This window comes from Takifugu rubripes, chromosome 14, assembly GCF_901000725.2.
Source record: "Takifugu rubripes chromosome 14, fTakRub1.2, whole genome shotgun sequence".
In the NCBI taxonomy this organism is placed as follows: Eukaryota; Metazoa; Chordata; class Actinopteri; order Tetraodontiformes; family Tetraodontidae; genus Takifugu; species Takifugu rubripes.
This window is the reverse complement of record NC_042298.1, coordinates 101,435-116,903: the sequence shown is the minus strand read 5'-3', so window position 1 is coordinate 116,903 and position 15,469 is coordinate 101,435. Positions and strand designations below refer to the sequence as shown.

At 44.8% G+C, this 15,469-nt stretch overlaps 1 long non-coding RNA gene across 3 annotated transcripts; it reads right to left on the bottom strand.

The window, feature by feature from the left end:
* Positions 1–3,417: 3,417 nt before the first annotated feature.
* Positions 3,418–13,863, bottom strand: LOC115252377 (uncharacterized). Of its 3 annotated transcripts, none has more exons than XR_003890812.1 (4): positions 13,663–13,863; positions 5,267–5,387; positions 3,926–5,168; positions 3,418–3,847 (listed from the first exon to the last, which is right to left on the bottom strand). It is a non-coding gene; the product is annotated as an uncharacterized lncRNA (long non-coding RNA). The 3 variants fall into 3 exon arrangements; XR_003890813.1 differs by lacking the exon at positions 13,663–13,863 and adding an exon at positions 6,147–6,896; XR_003890811.1 differs by lacking the exon at positions 13,663–13,863 and having other exon boundaries at positions 5,267–5,428.
* Between the last annotated feature and the right edge of the window lie 1,606 nt (positions 13,864–15,469).

The window sequence follows — 15,469 nt, the reverse complement described above, 5'->3', positions numbered from 1 at the left end:
GCAGGTGGGCGAGGATGAGTCTCTCCAGCATCTTCATCAGATGAGACGTCAGAGCTACCGGCCTGTAGCTGTTGAGCTCCTTAGGGTGCGGTGTCTTCGGCACTGGGACGATGCAGGACGTCTTCCACACCTGTGGCACTCTCCCCAGCTTCAGGCTCAGGTTGAACGTGTAACTGAAGATCCCACACAGCTGGTCTGCACAGGACTTCAGGAGCCTGGAGTTGATGCCATCCGGACCCATCGCTTTCCTGGCCTTGTTCTTCTTCAGGGCCTGCCTCACCTGGTGTGGTGTGAGGGACAGGCTGGAGCAGGGAGGTGTTGGTGGGGGTGGGGGGGTGGGCATGGGCCAGAGTGTGAAGTGTCAGGAATGTGTGAGCTGAAGGTCATGAGAGAGGGGGAGGGGGGACAGGAGGAACAGTCGATTGGGGGCACAGACAGTGATGGGGGTAGCAGTAGAGGAGACAGGGCTGGGGGAGGGGTGGATACCTGATCAAATCTATTGAAAAACAAGATCAGGTCATTAGCCCACCCCTGGTCACCCACAGGTTGGGACTTCTGCTCCTTGAAGCCCGAGATGGTCTTCAGGCCCTTCCATATCCCATACAGATGTTGTTCTGTTGCAGCTGGTTTTCCATCTTCCTCCTGTAGTTGTCCTTCTCCTGTCTGATCTTCCTCCTCAGTTCCCTCTGCACAGACTTAAGCTCTTCCTTGTCTCCAGACACAAAAGCCCTTGTCTTCTCCTTCAGGAGGGCCTTTATGTCTGGGGTGATCCAGGGCTTGCTGTTGGAGAAGCTCTGTACAGTACTGGTGGGTATGGTGTTCTCCACACAGAAGTTAATATAGTCCGTGATGCAGTGGGTGAGGTTGTCAATGTCCTCCATGGGCGTCGCTGAATACATCCCACAGGGTTGTGTTGAAACAGTCTTTCAGGGCCTCCTCGGCTTCTTCGGATCATTTCTTCACTGTGCGGGTGACAGCAGGCTGCCTCTGCACAAGAGGTTTGTACACAGGCTGGAGGTGTACAAGGTTGTGGTCAGCACGGCCCAGGGGAGGGAGTGGGAGAGAGTGGTATGCCTCCTTGGTGTTGGCATAGAAGAGTTCCAGTGTTTTATTGTCCCTGGTGTGGCATGTGACATACTGGGTGAATTTGGGCAGAGAAGATGATGGAGAGGCATGATTGAAGTCTCCAGAGATGGGGAGGAGGGCGTCAGGGTGTTGTGTCTGCAGCCTGCTCACTGCTGAGAGCAGGACATCACAGGCTGCATCAGCATTAGCAGAGGGGGAAGTACACAACCACAGCAAGGGCATGTGTGAATTCCCTCGGCAGGTAGTGAGGCCTCATCCTAATGGCTAACAGTTCGATGTCCTTACAGCAGTGCTGGTCTTTGATAGTGATGTGCCCAGGGTTACACCATCTATTGTTCACAAACACTGCCAGTCCTCCTCCCTTCCTCTTACCACTCTCCCTGCTCCTGTCTGCCTGTGGAAGAGTAAATCCGCTGAGTTGTGCGGCCGTTAGTCAGGTCTCCGTGAACAGCAGCAGGCTGCACTCCTGGTACTCCCGGTGATGCCGGGTCAGCGCTGCCAGCTCATCCATCTTGTTGGGGAGAGATCTGAGGTTCCCCATGATGATGGAGGGCAGGACGATCCGATAGCGTCTCCTCCTGGCACGGCGCTCGACCCCGGCGCGGCGTCCCCGTTTCCTCCTCCTCAGCTCGGGGGGCACATCGGGTCGCTCCTTGGGCAGCGCCGCAGAGCTCCGCAGGGTGAACAGCTGGTCCCTGCTGTAAACAAACGAGCTGCGGCTCTGCGATGGGTCTCCGGACACGGTATTGAAAAGTGAAAAAACAAGTAGAGCCACCAGTGCAAACTCCACAAGTCTTACGTACATGATGAAGATAAATGAAAACAAACCGAACGCACAAAAACAAAAGTAGTAGGTGCAGAGAAAAGAACAAAGTAAAGAAAAGCTCGAAAGTGAGCGGGAGCTGTTGTTACAGGCTGCCACTCGCACGGCACCACTCAATTACCTATCCTACTACTACTACTACTACTACTACTACTACTACTACTCCTCCTGAAGCCAAGTTTCAGTAAGACTAACAGGGATTTACACAAAAGAGATCTAATATTTAATAGTCCACATTTAATTGTGATGTTAGTTTCTCCAATTTGTGCTTTGGTTTTAATTTTAAAAGATTATTCTTATGCTTAGCTTCTGAGATCAGACATTGCATTCTCAGGGTAGTCGGGCCATAAGCAAGAAGCTCAGGATTTTCATGTTTCTAAAATGTGTCTTTTTGTAAAGCCTCCTAAGCTGTCTAACCGTACATTCTCTTCAGTAATTAGAGCTCTTCCTCACTGCTCAAACACAGCTGAAACTAACAACGCGATCAACACCCTCAAAATTGTCACAGCTGCGGGCAATCATGCCCGTGAGTCGCTTCGCCCCGCGCACCTGTTGTGCATCAGGACACTAATTAGCCCCCTTTTTAGTCCCGGCAGCACACCTGCTCCCTGCCAGATCGTTATTCGTGTTCAAATGACTTCCTCTTTGCCCGGTTCCGACCTTGCCTGTCCTGACTATTCTGTTTTGCCTGCTCCCTGGTAAATTCTGTCTGCCTTCTGCCCGATCTCGACCTTGCCCGTCCCCGACTATTCTATTCTGCTGGCTCCCCGGTGAATCCTGTCTGTTGTCTGTTTCCGACAATAAAGCGGTGTTCAAACTCTGGTGTCGCATTTGGGTTCTCGTCTGGTCCGTGACACAAAATACTCCATTTGTTAAACCAGCTCACAATAAATGAATGGCAAAATGTTTTTCATGAAAAATGCTAGCTAGTTGATAAATGCAGTGCCTCTGAAACATTAGCATTGACCTGGGATGCAGGTTTTAATCGTAGGAGCAACTACCGTCAAAACATTACGGGTCCCTGATATCACAGGCTGCTGGTGATGCCGCTATGTTACTTGTTTTGGGGACACTAATGCTGAGTCTGCCTATTCCAACTCTGTCGCATCTCCTTTTCTTTTGTTGTGAATTTGTACACCATCAGTGGTAGCTACAAGTGGTAATACATTAGGGGTGGCCAAGTGAAGCCTCACGAAGAACTGAGGCTTTCCTAACTATTGTGTCAAAAGATTCAAAGCTTCGAGACTTCAGTGATGGTGACATCTGGTGGACAACTGAAGCCATAGCAACCTATAAGAGCACAACTGAAGCACTGACACAGTTTCAATCCCATGACACCAATAAAAGTTCATTGTGTGGTCATCCAGGTGTTTTGTTCATTCATACCAAATAATGATTATATCGTCATTACAATAAAATATGCAGATACTCTCCCCCTTACTCTAAAACACATTCGAGATTAACCTAAAGAATAAATGCAAATTATATTAAGGGTTCAGTGTTGGTTCAGGGTTTATTGAACACTTTGAGATTTATTTACTGTACCAAAAGTCCCCAACAGGATTAGAGATCCTTCCTACTTTGCAAATGATCATGGTGTTTGAATTCAGAAACACTGTTTGTGTTTGTGTGAAGTGCTTAAGGAAAACCTTTTAAAGATAATGGTTTGTCATATGTTTGATTTGGAATGATTATTCACAGAAGCACAAAAGTTTTGTCCTCACAGGTTTGAGAAATATTTTCTCTACTGTTGCAGGCTTCGGTCTGCTCCTCTTCTGGATGACCAGCTCCCCAGCTTTGGAAAATATCCTTTCACAGGGAACAGATGATGCTGGGATGCACAGATACTGGCATTAAAGTTTCGGATATAGAGTCTTTCGTGCCACCCAGTACTTCAAGGGATCCTTGGCTCTTGTCAGAATTTGTTCTTTCAAGTATCTATGACACAGACAGTAAGACAATGAATGACTAAAGAAATAAAAAAGCAGATGTTTCAACAGCAATCAACATGCATACCTCTGGATCTCCACTGCAGCGTTGGCAGATGCGCTGCTAGTGCGGTGCTGAGACTCTACATAGTTGTCCAATAAAGCCCACAAGTTGTGATTTTGTTCACTAGCACTGGCAGATGTTGTTGCAGTCTCCAGTGGCACATCTTCTGCCGACGCAACAATAAGACTGGCACACTCTCGTGTCAGCCTTTCCACAGCAGCCTGAGCATTGCTTGGATTCGTAAAGCCGGCCTGTTTAAATCGTGGATCCAAGATGGTTGCCACAGACACGGAGTTCACCTTTTTCCAAGCCACTGAATTTCATTTAAATTATTTTTCAAATGGTTGGCAAGCGTGGCACCAATACAAGGAGCCATTTGGGCACAGTCAGCAGAAATGACATGTCTCAGCATTTTGGCTAAAGGAATTGCCTTCGACTCTGACACTCTCCTCAGAAAGCTCAACAGTTGCCTGATAGAATGGCCTTAAAACTGTCAGGCAATGGTTGATTGCTGCATAGTCATCAGCAGTGAAAGGCATTAAGTCAGTGCTAAGTGATGCCAGGGCTGCCCCTAAAGGTTTTCTCTGCTCATAAAGCCTATGGAGCATGGCATAACTGCTGTTCCATCTGGTTTCAACCTCTTGAACAAGCTTTTTTTGGGGCATGCCCATATTAGCTTGAATAGAACACAACTTTTCCTTTGGAACTGGACTTTAAGTGTGCCACCATTTTGCGGGCCCTACTCCGCATGTCCTCCAGCTCAGACGTCTGACAGAGTGATTTTTTTTTTGACAACGATATTTAGCATGTGGGCAAAGCAATAAATATGTCTAACATTTAAGAGTTACACTTGCCACAATGTGAGCCCCATCAATAACTATCCCACAGACTTTTTCAGTGATTCCCCACTCTGTCATCAAATTTGCAATTGCACCTGAAATATTAGCTGCAGTGTGGGCCAAAGGAAAATACTGCACACCTAAAAGCACAGAAGCCAGATCTAGGCTGTCTGACACATAATGGCAAGTGACACCAAGGTACGCATCCATGTTGACTGATGTCCACATGTCAGCAGTCAAACTAACAGCTGAAGTCTGCTTAATTTCTGCCAATGCCTTCTCTTTGGCTACAGTGTACCTTGCTTCCACCATTGCCTTTACAGTTTTGAGGTTTGGAATGGAGTATGATGGGTCCAGGATTTTAATGAAATTTTGGAACCCTTAACGATCATGTCCACTAAGGCCTCATCCAGCTTGTTTTCTGGACACTGTGGGAGAATGGTTGCTATATGAATACGATACACAACATCTCCAATAAAGACACACATACATATATACAGTATATTCACGTATATATTTAGCTTACCATCAGGATTTCCTGTGTTGGCAGGGTCATGATTGTCGTCATGCCGAGCACGCAAGTGTCTCAGCATAGATGATGTGTTGTTGCTGAAAGACAACTCTTGTGTGCACTGCAAGCACCGCACCTACAAGCAATTGTAATTTTGAGACCCATTTAAAATACAATTAAATTATGGAAACATAAAATGTATGCTATGAACTGCATTACCCTATTTGGTTCTATGAGATCAAAATGATCCCAAACTCTAAAACGTCGCTTATTCGTGTTACTCGCCATGAAACTTTCCAAAATGTGCTAATTCTCACTCTCCAAATCGCTAATGCATCTTATATAGCTGGTATGCCTTCAAATCACTCAAATCTGTCGCACCTGTTCAGCTGTCGTTGGATCTGAATGCATTGAAACTCCATGAGCCAATGACACACACTGAAAGACTGAGCCAACGAAAGGCTTCAAAACATTTTGAAGCAATGAAGCGCGAAGCGAAACAGTGATGTTCGAAGCTCCGAACGCCATCGGTCACGTGACACTGGTTTTTTGATACAAGCTCCAACACAGCGTTTCGAATCACTCCGCTTCGGGAAGAGTGACACAAGCTCCGAAGCCTCGGTATCATTTGCCCATCACTATGATACATGAATGTACGTGACACTTGACCTTATGTGTGGTGATATGACTACCATGATACAAGTTGTATAATGAATATTATGCCAGAACACAACAATTTATAGTGGGAAGTGCTTCTTGTAATGTATTGCATTTTCTTCTTTTTCCCCCATTTTCTTTTTCATTTTTACTTTATTTCATATATTCATTTTCCGATGAATAGATTCTTGGAGTGCTGCTTCCCCCCCTGCTTCCCATGGTGATGTGTGTGGCTCACCTCTGACACTGCTGAGTTGTACAGAAGGTTCAGTGTTGCTGTTGGCATCACACTCCTACAGGAGAGGGAACCCCCACATTTGGGACTGCTCTGGTAGCACAAGTGATGGAAGGTGATGTTTGTCTCCCTCATCTGTTTGTACAAAACCAACTAATCTGCAGTCACACCAGTGAAATGTCAGCCAAAAAAATGGAGTTGCAAACTAGAAGAAGCCTGTGTGTGGGCGTGTGTATGTATGTTTGTGGGGGTGGGTGTCTGTGAATGTGTGTGTGTATGTGTGTGTTTGGGGGATTGGGTGTAGGAGGGTGTGGGTATGTTTGTGTCTGTGAGGGTGTGTGTGTGTTTGGAGGATTTGATGTAGAAGGGTGTGGGTGTGCCTGTGTGTGTTTGGGGGATTGGATGTAGAAGGGTGTGTGTGTGTGTGTGCGCGTGCATGTGGGGGGAGGGTATGGTGTGTTTTCCCTTATACTTCTGCTTCTTTCCTGGGCCTAGTCAGCAGGCAGCACTAAGCTGTGAGGTCAAAGCCACTTTTTGGCAGCTGCTGCAGTAATATGACAAGGATCTGGAGTCAGGAATTACTGGAGCACAAACATCAAAGGAGTGTTTTCCGCAGCGCTGTCACCCTGAAACAAGCACAAATCCAGCTAGTCAGCCAGGGTGCACAAGTGGCAGCTCTTCCATATCAATATTTTGGTTGGGGTTGTGTAGAAGGCTGATGGAGCATGCGTGTGATGTGGATTGATATTATCAGAGCACTGAGGCCATTTTTTACATTTTATTATTTGCTTGTAGATCATTTGGAATTTAAACCATGTGACAATCGTGCACAGCAAGCCCCACCTGCCAAATGCATGACATGAAATGAACTGGTTTAGTTTTTAGATTAACCTTACACAGTCAGCGCTCTTGTGATGATATATACGTACTTCAGAACTGTTAATATTTCCCCGTGTCCAGCTTTTGAGACTAGTTCAGCCCTGTTTCATGTCATCATAATGTGATTGTCTTTCACTTTCACCATAGTCCTATTGACTCTTGAAGGAGAACTCTGAGTCATAATTGACATCCTCTCACCCTGACGAGTTTAGTTACACGGTGGGAAAGCTCACCTCCTGTCTCTGCGCTGCTTTGTCACAGCTCCTTCTATAGCTGCTTGCACGACAGTCAGATTAATATGATCAGGGCGTTTAATGTTCTGGCTTTGGCAGTGTACTTATAAAGATTTAATGGGCCAATGAAGGATGAAGTCCAAAAATAAAACAGGAAAAACACAAAGTCCAGGCACATACTTAGATAAACGATGCACAGGGAGGGTCAGTGGAACTCATCTGAGAGGGGAACATGTAATGGAATTCTAGGATTTACAAAACATGGGAGACCTGCCCATCAATTCCTCCATCAACACAGAACTTTCTGACAGCATCTCATCAAGTTGGAAGTCGTCAATAAGTATCTCTTTAACTCTATTTTGTGGCTTCTTCTTACAGCTTAGTGAAAGAATGGCAGGAGTGCATCGTGTGTCAGGTAAAATTAGGAAGAAAAATGCTCAACGTGAACAGAGAAAGGTCACCTAGCCTTTAGCATTCTTAGTCTGGTTGTAATGGAAGATGAAATACAAAAGATTGTGTGAATTTCCAACTGGCAGTGCCAGCAGGTATGGCCTGTGAATATGAATGGAGTTTTGTAGAAAATAAAATGTTATAATACACCATTTTTGATCTGTTATAACATGTTATGGCTCAACACAGAGGAGCCAAGTCCTCTTGACGGGGATCAGTTGTTTGCAAGCACCTCAGGTTAAAGGTCACTCATTCCAGGACAATTACATAAAAGTTTCAGTCAAGGAAGATAGTTGATTTGAGAGGGATAAATATGCCATCTTTGGTAAGCCAGAGCAATCATCCCTAAACAAAGGGGAGGCCAACAGCGTAACCTTTCATCTACCTATGAGAAGGTGCTTTTTTCCCCCCCCACAGATCGACTGTTTTCTTCTCCCAGAGGGCAGTGACACAGGAACTGGGAGCTAGCTGCATCTCTGGGAGGCTTATCCAGGTGATCCTCCTTGCAGGGTGGTATGGCACCTTATATGTGCTTGCTACTTTTACCTCATCTGTGCAGTTCTTGAGCACCCATCCATGAAGTCCATCTGGTCCCACTGTTTTCTGGTTTGATGCTGCACCAACAGAGCTAACTACTAGTCAAACCAAAATCATATCAGATTTATTAAAGAGCTCAAAATCACAAACATCATTGCCTCTAAGGGCTTCTACCAACTACACAGTTGTGCCATCATCTGTCCTCAAAATGGGGGGGGGGAGGAATTAAAAAACTTTGAGGTAAAAAGAAGAAACCTGAAAGACGGCCTGAGATGAGGGATCCCTCTGCCTGGGAAAGACAGACATATAGCAGATTTCACATGTCCAAAGATCAACATTAACATCAGTAATATATCAATGTTTCCAAATATATAGTTCATGATATTGTTGAAATTGGCTTCTAGGATGTCTTCATTTGGGGCACAGGTTCGTGAAGGTGGGACTCATGTGAGTTCATATCAAGCTGAAACAATCACTTGAACTGAATGTGCAAAGCAGAAAGAATCAAATTTGCACAGTTTGTAAGTTGAATGCTGAATGGAACCAGGACAATTTAAACTATATGCTTGTGCATTTTAGTGAGATTCTGTTCAAGACGGTCATAGAAAAACTTTAAAGTGTAGCAGAGGCAGAAATGAGTGACGCCAGGCAGCGCCTCAGCTCCTCACACAAACTGCCCAGGAGAAGTCTGAACACATCCGTTTTAAAATGTGAATTCAATCACAGATTTGATTGAAATCTGGCTTGTTACAATCAATCAATCTTTATTTATATAACGTCTATTACAATCAAGATTGTTTCTAGCCACTTTCCAGAATCCCAGGGCCCAACAAGCAACAGTGGCACGGAAAAACTCCCCTTTAACAGGAAGAAACCTTGAGCAGGACCAGGCTCATAAAAGGTGGACAATCCTGCTGATGGGTGGCTGGGTAGCGAGAGAGGAGAAGGGGGAGGACAGGTGCACCACCAACCGCTTCCCGTGGCTGCTGGCGAGAAGTAAACATAAATTCAGTAAAGTTATTATTCACGTCGGAGCAAAGGACTTCGTTAGTCGGAGGTCACCAAAATTAATAGAGTCGGTGTGCAACTACGCAAAAACGATGTCGGATTCTTTGCCCCCCTCCCCAATTTGGCCAGCGATGAAATGTTTAGTCGGATGTCGTCACTTCGTCGCTGGCTGTCACGATGGTGCCCCAAAAACCAGGTGTCCTTTGTAGACAATTGGAGCACTTTTTGGGGAAAACCTGGTCTGATTAGGAGAGACGGTGTCTATCCCACATGGGATGGTGCCTCTCTCATTTCTAGTAACGGCCAAATTTATTCGACCCAAAGTGACCTGGAAAAACCAGGGTCCAGACCAGGATGCAGAGTTGTAGTCTTACACACCTCTCTGCTGTTTCCGTAGAACCCTCATCCACCAACAATAACATATTTAACACTATCGAGGTAGTGTGTGTTCTAGGGTTAAAAGTTCACCAAGCGCAGAGAAAGGGAGCAGTCAATCACCATAATCTTAATGAAATTAATACCAAAGCACAAGTTGGAGAAACTAATATCACAATTAAGTGTGGACTGTTACATATTAGATCTCTTTGGAAAATCCCTGTTAGTGCACGACCTGATAGCGGATCATCACATTGATTTATTTTGTCTTACTGAGACCTGGCTTCAGGAGGAGGAGTATGTTAGCTTAAATTAATCTACTCCTCCTACCCATCTTAATTATCATATTCCTTGTGCTACTGGTCGAGGGGGGGGAGTGGAAGCAATCCATCGCTCCAAGTTATTAATTAATCCTAGACCCAAACACAGCTCCAGCTCATTTGAAAGCCTGACTCTTGGCATCATCCATCTGAACCGGAAGACAGAAAAGCCACTTTTATTTGTAGTTGTTTATCGCCCCCCTGCGGGGCCACATTCAGAGTTCCTGTCAGAGTTCTGATTTCTTATCTGACTTGGTCCTCAGAACAAATAAAGTCATTATTATTGGAAACTTTAATATCCATGTAGACATTGTAAATGACAACTTTAGAAATGGCTTCATTTCATTACTTAAGTCAGTTGGTTTCCTTCAACAGATAGATTAACCAGCTCATAGCTTTAAACACACGTTTGATCTAGTTCTGACTTAGTGTTGAGGTAAAACATGTCAGTGTTCCCTCAGAATCCACTCCTGTCACATCATTCTTTGATCACTTTTACATTTATGATTAAGCATTCTTTATTATTAAGGATTAAGCTAACATACTCCTCCTCCTGAAGCAAGGTCTCAGTTAGACAAAATAAAATCAATGTGATGATCCACTATCAGGTCGTGCACGAACAGGGATTTGCCCAAATATATCTAATATTTAATAGTCCACATTTAATTGTGATGTTAGTTTCTCCAATTTGTGCTTTTGTGACGGGTGCGATTAGGACCCAAAAGCAGCACTCTGGAAAACCGTGGAAAGACCGTGGTAATGACTTATTAGCACACGGGCAAACAGGAACTCAGGCAGACAAGGAAACACAGGAAATAGTCCGTTCTTCAGGCTCAGGGCCCGCACAAAGTCTATGGGTTGCAGGCTCGGGGAGTGGGTCGAGCAGAGCCGGAATGCGGAACCAAGGGGGAAGGACGTAAATCCTCGGATCCGTGCAGTTCTGCTGACAGCGGGCAGGAGTGACAGAAAGGGTCTTACAGGAGAGGAGGCTGACGATGTAGCGGAGTAGACTGGGGACGAGCAGCAGCGAAGTTGGGGCCAGGCGGAGAAGTCAAAACAAGGTGAGCAGACAGGAATCAGAAACACTGAGGCAGAAGTCATAGTCAAGGGCAGAAAGCAGGTAGGTTGTCCGGGGAACAAGCGAGGCAGGCAGAACAAAGACAGGCAGGGTCGATAACGGGAAATCCAGCAGGGAAATAACGCTGGAAAGTCTCACATCAAAGCAGAAGACCAATCTGGCAAAGACTGAGAGTGCAGGGAAGGCTTATAAACCGGGCTGATTGGGAATAAGCTGCAGCTGTGCTTGCAGGTGAGTGGAGTTGAGCTGACAGGGTGGGAGTGGCTGGCAGGTAGAGTGGAGCAGAGGCAGGGAGAGTGGAAAATTACTGGGGCAGAGGGACAGGAGGGAACTGGGGAAATTAATTTTATTAATTTTAATAAGATTAGGGTGATTAACCGCTCCCTTTCTCTGTGCTTGCCAAACCTTTAACCATAGAACAGAGACTACCTCTATAGTGTTAAATATGTCATTGTTGGTGGATGAGGATTCTGTGGAAGCAGCAGAGAGGTGTGTAAGAATACAACTCTTCAGATTCCTTTATTGTCCCACATGGAGAAATTTACAGCGCAACAACAGCAGCAAGAGCACGCGGAGAAAATAAGATAAAAATAAGATAAAATCAAATAGAACAGGATTTGGAATATACAAGGAGGATGTATATTTACAATAATCCAGATAATGGATACTCGGCCTCTGTGTACCTGTACATAGTACAGAGGGTGAATACAATATACATATCAGAATATATAATATTCAGATAGTGTTAGCGGGCGTTATGTTTATTGTGCAGTCTGACAGCAGCCGGCAGGAAAGATCTGCAAAACCTCTCCTTCACACAGCGAGGGTGGAGCAGCCGCTCACTGAAGGAGCTGCCCAGTGCTGTCAGGGTGTCCTGTAGGGGGTGGGACGTGTTGTTCAACATGGATGACAGCTTAGCCATCATCCTCCCGTTTCCCACCACCTCCACCGAGTCCAGGGGACATCCCAGGACAGAGCTGGCCCTTTGCATCCTAGTCTGGACCCTGGTTTGTCAGGTCACTTTGGGCATAATAAAATTAGCCAAGTTACTAAAAATGAGCGAGGCACCATCCTGTGTGGGATGGACATACTGTAGTCTCTCCTAATCAGACCAGGTTTTCCCCAAAAACTATTTGTCTACAAAGGACACCTGGTTTTCGGAGCACCACCGTGACAGCCAGCGACGAAGTGATGACATGCGACATTTCATCGCTGGCCAGATTGGGGAGGGGACCAGAGAATGCTACAGAGTCCGACATCATTTTTGCATAATTGCACACCGACTCTATGTTAATTTTGGTGACCTCCGACTGACGAAGCCGGGTGTCGTTTGCTCCGACGCGAATAATAACTTTACTGAATTTACATTTACTTCTCACCAGCAGCTTTAGATTGGCTTCTATGTCGCCCGTTCTGGCCCCCGGAATGCACTTAACTTCACGTAGCGCAAAAACAGAGTCGCCAATTACCAGAGTCGGTTTCTCAGCGGGTGTGCCGCCGAGTGGGGAAAAACGGTTAGCCACGGGAAGGGGTTGGTGGTGCACCGTGGGCCTTTGGTTTGGGCTACGCTTCCTGCAAACCATCACCCAGTCGCCCTGGCTAGCCGGCTGCTGCCGCGGGACAGCTAGCTTTAGATACGCTAGCCAGCGCTGCAGCAACTACCTTCTCCTGGCTACCTGATGCAACGCCAGACAACTCCAAGCAGCGGAACCATGTCTCAAGCTCACACAGTCTCGCCTCCAGAGCCATAATTAAACTAAACTTTCTGCACCTATTACCCTTCACTAAAGGAGGCAGAAGAGTAAATAAACATTTCACACACTGAACAGACACAGGGTGAGACACCGGGTGAAACAGACGGTGAGGCCATGCCAATGCTAATGATCGGTCGAATCGGCGGAGTCCTGTATTTGTTTCATATGAATTATTTCTCCTTGTTGTTATCGAGAAACTAGAATTTCCCAAGTATTCAATTTTAAATAAAGTGAATCCAACACACACCGTGAACAGTGCACCAACAAACTCTATTGAGAAGACAGGAAGTAATGCAATACGTTACCCAACAGAAGTTCTAGGAAAAAAGTTAAGATTAGAAGTGCTTCAGTTGTAAGAACGAAAACCACTTTTACATTTGTGGGGTCAGCTTGTGGCTACTGTACACAGAAAAAACATATTTATTAAATGACTGTAATGATTGAGAAAGTGTGCCCGTTTCACTACAGGAAGGACAGGTGTGAGTGGAGTGCGTGACACATCAGAAAGAGCAGCAGTCTGAGAAGACATGATTAGCAGCAACACACAGTAACCTGTTTGTTCAAAGGGATAATCAATATGATAATTGTATTGATGCTTTGTCAATGGTGTCCCCTTTCCACATGATGGTTGAGTCATAGACACAGAAGCCATGGATAGCCATGCTATCCAACAACAATGAAGATACTCTCATCTGTGCCGACATGCGATGGTAGTCCTGTTGAAACAGGGTTCTACAGGGTGGTGTCAGCACTTAGCCATGGAGGGAAGCGAATCACAAACACCTGGACACCAACAATCAATGATTGATGACAGCCAGGACTTGGACAAAGGATTTAACAATGAATAAATTATGACAGGTGAATTAATCCTAAAGAGAAACTGACCTTGCTCCAGTGATTTACCAGTGATGTCTACAGGAGCTGGAAATCTGCTGTGGCCTCTTCAGTGATCCTGCTGCTTATCAGGTTGTTGCTAGGAGACAACAGACAGACATCATCTGGGCCCAGTATTTCAAAACTCCAAATCCAGATCAAAAATATCCTGATTTGTAAATCCCCCTATCCTGGTCTGTGGATCATAATAATCTATCCCATTTTTTAAAAACCTTGCAGGATAGGATCAAAATTATTCTGATCCACCTGGATAGGGATTTCCAAATCTGTCCCTCCCACTGGATCATTGCCAGGAAACAGGAAGTGATGTGTTTAAAAACAAAATAAAGCGCCATGTGTCAAACTAAAAGTCACATTTTATTTAATTTACATATTTTTACCACTATCTACTTAGATGTCAATGTTATAACTTTAAAATAGTAACTCATGTTACAATAAATCAATATCATTTTCAACAAATCAATCCTGAATATTTTATTAAAAAAACAAAATCAAAATTTCAAAAACAATATACGTATCATGGCTTTTTCCAAAGTGAAATCAAACTGTATTATGTTGAAATTGTCCCATTCTTTATGAAAAATACAAATTAACCATGGCAATTCTGACTGCTCTCCCAGCTGGTTCGTCAGTTTGATGTGGTTGTGGTGCCTCTATTAGACCTTCTGGAAGTGGAATGTCGTCCTCCTCCATGGGCACTCTTCTTTTTTGTGCTATATTGTGCAACACAATACATGCACAAATAATATTGCATGCTTCTTTGGGCTTCACACAGAGATAATTAGGGCAGGCAAATCTCCGTTTAAGTATACCATTGATGCGCTCAATTGTCCCCCTTGTAGATGTATGAGCATAGTTGAAATTTTGTTGCGAGTTGCTTGTGACTGTTGCAAAAGGTGTCATCAGCCAACGAAGAAGAGGATAACAACTGTCACCAAGGAGGATTCCATCTGGAGTGTTTTGTTGAAACCGGTGGTATATGTGGCTTTCTCTTAAAATCCGAGAATCGTGTACAGACCCCGGCCATCGTACAACACAATTTATTATCTGGAGGTCAGCATTCCCAATCAACTGCACATTTATATTATGGCGCCCCTTCCTGTTTACAAATTCCCACTCTCTTTCATGAGGGGCTTGAATATGTGTATATCTGTGCAGTCTATCACACCAATAGTGTTTGGCATTCGTGCTATGGAAAATAACTTTTTTGTTTTGTGAAATCTTTTTTTCATTTTCAGGAAATTTCACATACTCATTTAATAAACTTGAAAGAGCTCTTGCCACAGAATGCACCACACATCCCACTGTTGATTTTGTGACTCCAATGCTATCTGCAATAACGTCAAAAAATGATCCACTTGCAAAAAGACTGTTCCTCCACAGTCAAGGCATGGCTCCTCACTGTTGGTCTTTGAAGATTAGGGTGAAGAACATCACATAAATAAATAATATCCTGTGTTACGAAACGTTATCTTGAATAAAGTTCTTCATCAGAGTACTGCAGAAGTAAATTTGGTCGTTCAGTATATTGCTGAGGCTTGTATTGCCTCTGACGTTGTTGCATCACATGCACTAGTGCTGTCATTTTGCTCAATCTATTTGCCACATACCCCTTTTTAGCCAATCCCATGTCCCACCACACCTGATTTTAACGATCCCTCATGGTAGTATAAAGAACCAGCCTGGGTGTGACTTAAAATCAGACAACATGGAGGGTAAGACCAAAGGAGGTCACTTCCCTGCGACTGAAACAAATGCACTGCTTGAAGGTGTGCGTGAAAATTATCATGTGCTATTT